The following is a 6,888-nucleotide window of genomic DNA, read 5'->3' on the forward strand; positions in this document are numbered from 1 at the left end:
CTTCAATGGTAGGATTTTCGATATCTTGGCTTTTGTCGATCCATTCACGTCGGGTAGCCTCATCAACCTTGTTGATGAGCAAGTATATGAGCCAACAGTCACGGCCCGTTTGTCCAAAAGCGTCTAAAGCCCGAATAACATCACTGGCTCCGCAAGTCAGAGCGCGTAGCGATGATGAGTTTTGCCCAACAGCTTTTGGCAATACGGTGAATGTGTCCATCAGTAAATTCACCAAGTAACGGGGCTTTTCATATCGATCACTCAATGATTTCCATGCAACGTCGTAATTTGATGCCACCACGGGCAAATGTTGGATGAGTATCGCTGCTTCTCCTATGACGCATGACTTCAGGTGATGAAACTTTTGGATATTCGTCAAAGTTGTCTTCCTTGGAAGAGCGAACCATCGTTACCAGCCGCGCCGATTTCTTCCAACTTGCCAGACGGAGCCAAGGCAGCTCGTAAAGCCTTAAGGCGGGCATTTGCTATTTCATATTTCTCCTCGTATATCCCGAAGTCTTCGGTAGGGTCCACATAACCCTCTAGTTTGTCGTATTTGGCCAATTCGTCGCCAGACTTCACGAACTCGTTCCACGCATTGGACAAAGTTTCCAATTTGGTGTCAATTGCGAAGACGTCGGCATCCTGTGCAGGATTCTCTGCATATCCATATATGCGAGTAATGGTTGTCTTCAATCTCCCTCTGGCCTTTATGAATATTTTCATTTCCTCCATGATGAGATGTCAAGAAATTTCCACTGCTTGTGTGGACCAAAAATTTCAAGACGCGTGTTTCTCCCAGAGATGTGTTCCCTCACGATCTCGTCGATTATATCGATAACAGATACCGATAGGCGAGTGGCGCCACCGTTTGTCCGCGCTTTTTCCAATAAGCACGCGATTGTCTATTCGATAGTAGGCCAGAACTATCGACTACTAACTTTGAGGTTAACAATTAATTGCAACCACGTTGCAACAAATTATTAAGCAATGAGTAACAAACAAACAATGCCCAACGATCCGGCTCGAAAGACCAAATTATGATGAACAATAAACCACTGTGTTTAATATCTCATAAGAACTTAACTTTATTTTTTCTTCAATGTTACTGAACTGTGTCTGCCACTGCCAGAACACGTCTTGATAGTTCGTTTGCTTGCTTATTACTAAATTTTCAATTCTTACGCAACTACGTAGGACATATAGGTTTATAAAGAGTGACAGAGACAGAGCATACCAGACTGGCGCCAGTATATTCTAGAAAACTTAAGAGAAAATACAAAAACAAAAGCATTGTGAGATGTGCAAGATTATTCATGAGTCTTTGCCTTGCTGCGTATAGCAATGTAAGTTAAATGACAATTGGTTCCTCAACACTAATGAAATTTTTCCATTGGTATTAAAAAGAGTAATTCTAATGAAATCGATTTTCATTGGCATTGTTAATAAGTAACTGGAATGTTCAGTGGCCCTTCAGCCACTCCAGCCTCCGTTGCTCCGTAGCTGAGAAATTTAATATACGATGTTTAATATTCAATATTTAAATCAATAAATAAATTTTCAATACTATCAAGTAGCATTACAACGAGCAAGGCAATGCAAAAACGAAAAGACTTGAGTTTTTTTTTTGGTTGCAATATAGTAGAAGAAATTGTTATAAAATGAACGCGCTTCTGCGAACGATTGTCTGTGTTGGCAGTAGCAAAAAAAAGAAGAAAAATACAACATAATAGCCAAATTGAAGCGCAACTTTTGCGACGTTCTTATACGGTATTCTTTAAACTCAAAGTAACACAAACACAAAAAACCATCAATACGAGCGGTCAACGTCCAAAGAGATCTTTGTCGGCTTATGTGGTGTGACTAAACGAGAATCGTGAACAGATTAAAAAAGATAGTCCTGACAGCAAGGTCACAGATATTGCAAAATGTGGCGGTGAACTTTGGCTCGGCCTTAAGGATAAGACAGAATGGGAACAGAAAGCCACCCAACAGATGGAAGAATACAACAAGGAGTTAAGGAATATAAGGCAATTCGGTGCAACAAGCCGGAGTCAAAGGAGGCCAAGAGGAAGAAAAGGACAATGAGAGCGAGTAGTTTAACCACAAAGCCACACACATTCCCAAAAAACATTTACTCCACCACATTCTCCTCCCGCCACCAATAATACAAACAAAATAATACAAAGAAAACCCTTTGCTTCAGTTTTGAAAAACATTTCATAAATAACATTTTTTAAAGTAAAAAATGAGCAAGAAAAATTTAGAAAACTATAAAAAAAATATCAAAGAAACTAACTTCGGCTATGCCGAAATTGATATACCTTTGCAGTTCTTGGCAATCATTTTTTTACATTTTGAAATTTGTTTCCCTGCAACTCAATTCTTCAATACACCAACAAAACATTATTTCTCTTTTTACTACAAGTTTTTCTTCTTCTTCCATCATTCCCTAAGCAAAGCACGGCACGCATACACATACAGTTTATGAAGCGTTGTGTCTGTGTGTGTATGCATGTGCTCTGTTGATTTGATGATGACGTAGTAGGCAGCGCTTGAGCCGATTTATGTTGACTGTAACATGTGTTCTATTTATCCGATCAGATTCAAATTTTGGGATCTGAGGTTTTATATCCAATACTATCATATTGGCAATTTCTGCAATATGTTTCTTTAAGAACTATATGATATAGTAGTCCGATCCTGATGATTTTGATACTTTATCTTACCCGGGTAATAAAAAGCCCCCCAAAAAAATTGAAACTTTTTCTAAAATTTAAAAGAAATATAATAAATAAAAAACTCCAAAAAAATATTTCATATTCAGCCCCCTACTAAAGTTATAAACTCTGCTCCCTATCTAAAACTAAAAAAATTGAATGAAATGATTTTTTTTTTGTAATTTTTTCACATATGGTTCGCTATTGATTTTTTATCGATAATTATCTTCGTGCTGTGTATTTAAATTTTTCTTTATATTCTTATATATATAACTTTTTTTTTTTTTTTTTTTTTAAAAACTGGTTTGCGACTTCACAATGCAAATTACTGTATAGCCAAATCTCAATTTTGTCTTTTAAACACTCAATGCTACAATAATTATATCGTGCGCTGTAAGGTTGAGTTCTAAAGGAAAGCTAAAAGATTTTACAACTTTGTTAATTCTAAACATCGCTCTAATTTAATACCTTCCTGAATGTTTTTTCCTAGTATTACTGAAGACTGTATTATCTCTAGCTTGTCATCTATGACGTCTTCCTTCGTTCCCGGGCCTGATAATATACCTAGTTACATCCTTAAAATGTGTTCGATTTCCTTATCTAAGCCTTTATCTCGGTTATTCTTTATATCGAGTGAGACTTGTAGCTTTCCTGATATTTGGAAAGAGTCTTTTATTATTCCGCTTTTTAAAAAGGGTAACAAATCGGATGTTTCTAAGTACCGTGGCATTGCCAAACTTTCGGCAATACCTAAGCTGTTTGAGAAAATTATTACTTCTTCCCTTCAACACCTATCCAGATCCACTATTTCTCCTTGTCAGCATGGCTTGAGGAAAGGTCGTTCGTCGTTTACCAACCTTCTAGAATTGACTACCCTAGTACACCATAGCTTCCGTAAAAAGTGTCAAACTGATGTTATTTATACTGACTTTAGTAAGGCTTTCGATACGGTTGATCATTCTATGCTTCTCGCAAAACTTAAAATCATGGGTTTTTCCCCGAAACTATTGGCTTGATTAAAGTCGTATCTTATTGGCAGAACCTAAAAGGTGTCTTTTCGTTCCTCGATATCTAAAACAGTTCGAGTTACGTCAGGTGTACCCCAAGGCAGTCATCTGGGCCCACTGTTATTTACACTGTTTATAAATGATTTGCCTTTGGCCTTGGCTCATTCACGCGTGCTCATGTTTGCGGATGACGTCAAGATTTGTTATTCCTATAATGATTCTTCTTTCCAAAAGTACTTGCAATCAGATCTCGATGCGTTCTGTGATTGGTGCCACGTTAATAAATTACACCTTAATGCCTCTAAGTGTTCTTTTATGACTTTCAGTCATTTGTCTTCGTTCCTAGCTCATTACTCTATTAAGTCTGTTCTGTTAGATTGTGTACCATCGTTCAAAGACTTAGGCGATATGTTTGACCCAAAACTTTCATTTAATGTTCATATTTCTTCAATTGTCAATAGAGCATGCAGCCTTCTTGGCTTCATTAAACATTGGGCCAAAGAATTTGATGATCCCTACGTAACAAAGGTTTTATACACTTCGTTAGTTCGCCCTACTCTCGAATATTGCTCGCCAGTATGGAACCCGCAATATGATCCTCGCCTACCTTCTTATTCTGACAGACTTCTTATTAATCTTCCTTCACTTTAGGCTCGTAGGCTCGTTTTTGGCATTCTCTTTCTCCATAAACTAGTCAACGGCGAAGTCAATTCTACTAATTTACTAGATACGCTATATTTTTGTGTTCCCTCACATCGGACGAGAAACTTTTTTCCTATTCACCTTAGTAGATGTCTGACTAACTACTCTCTTCACGAACCTTTTCGTGTTCTTTGCCAATCATTTAACAACCTTTCTCACCTAATTTCTCCACATTTTGCTGTCACTTCTCTTTGCGCTATACTTTTTAATCATCTACAGCGAAAGCTCTGAAAATATTCTATACTTGGATTGGCTGCAACTCATCCCTGACCACATTGGCTGTGAATCGGGGAAAAGCTGGCACCTTATATAAATAAAACACCTCCACCGGGTCGGAGATGTTTAGTTGTGTATATAGCTAAACTATCTTCTTCAATTAATCACTATCTGTCTTTAGCTTAAGCTTTTTCGTCGACTGCTGTGTTAGTTGACGTAAATAAATGAATAAAAAAATAAATAAATAAATAAATATTATTTAATATATTATTCTTAAAGATGATCAACGTTTTTATTAAAAACAGACTTATTTTTAGGGCGTAACTTTCATTATCCCGTTATGAATGGATCCGAAGAAAGAAGTAATCGATTGAGTAGATCTTCATTACTTGCTATTCGAGAAATTTTTCTCGTATGATTTAAACGAAATTTCTTAATGTCCTTATTTCTCGACTCAGCAGCTTCCTCTGACCTCTGAACTCACCAATCAACATCAGAGCGTTTTCAATTATGGATGGTCCAAGAATTAAAATTTTATGAACAGTCAGCGGAAGATAATACCATGAATATGTCCTTGTAAGAGCATTCGCTGTTTGGTGTGCAAATGTCTTAAATTTTTCAACATTAATTTTGTATCCTGAAGAAAGTGCTTGCAATATTGTTGCACACCGTTCAATAAGGTCTTCATTTAGACCTGTTATTTCGGCGGATAACCCAGGATTGCTAAAGAATTTTCTGGCAGTGTTTGCATCATTCGATGTTCCACATCCACCACCCTTGGGGTTATCAACAATCAATCCCATTTTTATACGGAATTCTGTTTAAATTTTTCTTTTGCTTTCCAAAAATTTTAGTTTTCTTTCGTCCCCTCTAACTTGCCGGACTTGAACATCAAGTCTGTAGGATAAATGAATGAAATATTCAAAAAATTTTATATATGCATGAAGTGGTAACAACCCGAATTGAAACCGATCCTGATAAGCCAATCCGAATGCTTTTGCAAAACGAATGCTTTATTTCGCTTACAGTCACGCCGAAATATAGCAATTCTTTTGCAGCAGTAATCAATGCGTTTTTCTAAGTGGTCCAAACATTCAGCTCCCACCATATAGCCATCATTCTCTATTCTTAATTTTAAAGATTGGAAAATGCTTTGAACCTTGATTGCATTTGCACCTGTCTCGGAACACAAATATCAACGCTCTCTGCAGTCTGTTGTGTGTCTGTAATTTAGACACTATATCACTTAGTCAGTGCTCTCTTTCTTTTAACCCTTGTGCACCCTCAATATCTCTCTTTCTTATTATTTCTGGACCTCAAAGTGAGTTATATATTTTAATACCAAAACATTTCTCATTTTTTTTTGTTTGGTTACTAATTTATCTTATTACCTCATAATGCCTGTCTGTTTGCAGCCCGCCCAACCCCTGCCTTTACATGCAGGGTAAAGCATCTTTTAAATCAAAAAAAGGGTCTCAAATGGGGATGTGATTCATGCGGATCGTAGAAGATGAAATGGAACTTTTCATGCGGCAAAGAAAGCATAACCTGATGAGTCTTTCCACCAGTTTTCTTAAACTCTCCCAAGAGTTTAAAGCTGTAGAGTCTCAGTTAAAGTAGTTTAACGCTACTGACTGAGTCTCGAAAGCGTAAGAAGGCATGAGAACAGACTTCTGATTTGTCCTTGCGTTTGCCGGTCTCCACATCTATATCGGTTCCGACCCCTTCTCAACCAATGCAAACTTTAATCCCGCAGACGATGTCTGTAGTGACCGTTTAATCTGGGAAAGAATCTACACCCATGGATTTTGCCGACAGGGATTCTAGTGATAGTAGTGCCACCTATAAAACACATTTTTGTTTCGAGACTTTTCCCTGATGCTACATCGGATGATGATATGGCCCACTATCGGGCTAAACTGAATGTCTCCAATATATCCATAGAAAAGTTTAAATTTGCATATTCTAGAGAAATTTCATCTTTTAAAATCAGTGTTCCAATTGAGTTCTTTGACTGTATCTGCAGTTCTAGCTTCTGGCCGAAAAGTTTAATTGTGAAGGAGTTTATATCCAGAAAAAAGAAGACACGGGGCCAAACAAGGATTCCTTCACCATCTATTCCTCTTTCTTCTTCATCTATTCCCACTCCTTCCTTATATATTTCTTCTACTCTATCAAAAAACTAACAACTTCCTTCTCTGTCGGCTATCAGAATGTCAGAGGCCTTAATACTAAACTTACTT

Source organism: Drosophila willistoni (genome assembly GCF_018902025.1).
Source record: "Drosophila willistoni isolate 14030-0811.24 chromosome 2L unlocalized genomic scaffold, UCI_dwil_1.1 Seg168, whole genome shotgun sequence".
Lineage (NCBI taxonomy): Eukaryota > Metazoa > Arthropoda > Insecta > Diptera > Drosophilidae > Drosophila > Drosophila willistoni.